The sequence below is a fragment of the Buceros rhinoceros genome, unplaced genomic scaffold, assembly GCF_000710305.1.
Source record: "Buceros rhinoceros silvestris isolate BGI_N320 unplaced genomic scaffold, ASM71030v1 scaffold39139, whole genome shotgun sequence".
NCBI lineage: Eukaryota > Metazoa > Chordata > Aves > Bucerotiformes > Bucerotidae > Buceros > Buceros rhinoceros.
The window spans coordinates 214-1,509 of NW_010431689.1; positions in this window are offsets into that span (position 1 = coordinate 214).

Genomic DNA, 1,296 nt, shown 5'->3' on the forward strand with positions numbered 1-1,296 from the left:
TCAGTGGAGGTATTTATTGGAGCAGAGCACCCTGAGGGTCCCGTTCTGCTGCAGCAGTTCTTGGCCACTGGCTTAGGGAAAAGAAAACCAAAACCTGCTACACGCCAAATAACTGTAACTGTTGTGTTCTCCTGACTGGCCTCGCCGGTCGCTTCTTTCCCACAGATGGTTCCGTGACCCTGTTGTGTTAGGAGAGCCCTGAGAGCCGCGGGGGTGAGGACAGAGCCCGGGCAACGCTCGTTCTTCCACGCCACTCCGGTTCTGTCACTTCCCTATCACAGCCTCTGTCCACACCAAACCCGTGGCGTCCCCGCGGCCCAGCGCCTGGCAGAGCCCCGAGATCCCCCGTGGGCCTGTGCTGTCCCCACCCGCATCGCTCCAAGGGATGGGCGAGCACCTCGGCTCAGCCAGTGGCCGGTTCGAGCTCATCTTGGGCAAAGGTGTCCCTGGCTGGAACCATTTTTATCCCGTTTCTGTGTTCCCTTAGCGAGTGAGGCCACTCGCAGTGCCGGGCTTGTCATGTGTCCCGCCCCCTGGAGCCTTGGCTTTCCTCTTCCCGGCGTCGTGCAGCGCAAGGCGAGTGTTCCGTGCCCGCTGTTGTTCCTTTCCCGTGTCAGTATTCCTGCGTGGAGCTGGTGACCAGGCGGCCGTGCCCAGGGGGTTGGGCTGGGTGGCCCGTTGTTCCCGTGCTCCGGAGTTCCACCAGTCGACCCCCGTTAGCTGTGTGTGAGTAGGCTGCAGCATGTCCCTCTCCAGTGCTCCCAGTGGTACCTTGTGACAGTTTTACGGTGACGATCTGCCATGCTGCTGTGTTTTCTCCCCCAGAACACGACACTGTACTCTGAAAACTTATTAATGAAACGGCCTTAGCGAGAATATCATGTTTTGTGTGAATCTGTACATGAATAAAGTGAAAATCACGAGCGTCCCTGCTGGTAAGTGGTCTTTCCCCGCTGAGAAGGTTCAGGCCTGCGGCAGGACTTGTCCTGGAGATGTGGAGGTTACGGGAGACAGTTGAGAACCACCACCAAGTCACGGGGAGGGTCAGTGTCGGCGTTCAGTATTTTAACCCACAGTAAATCCCTCCACAACCTCTTGCCCTGGGGCAGGAGGCCAGAATGAAGAGCTCTCCCGAACGCCTCCCCTCCTCTGGAGCACTAACACGGGACCTCCCTCCCAGGTCAAAACCAGTGCTGCCACGCCTGGGGCATCCCCACTGCTGTGCCCCAGCAGAGCCTTCGAGGGGCCCTGCCAGGCTCGGCTGTGCCCCCGTCACCCCCCTGCAAGAGGCCAGAA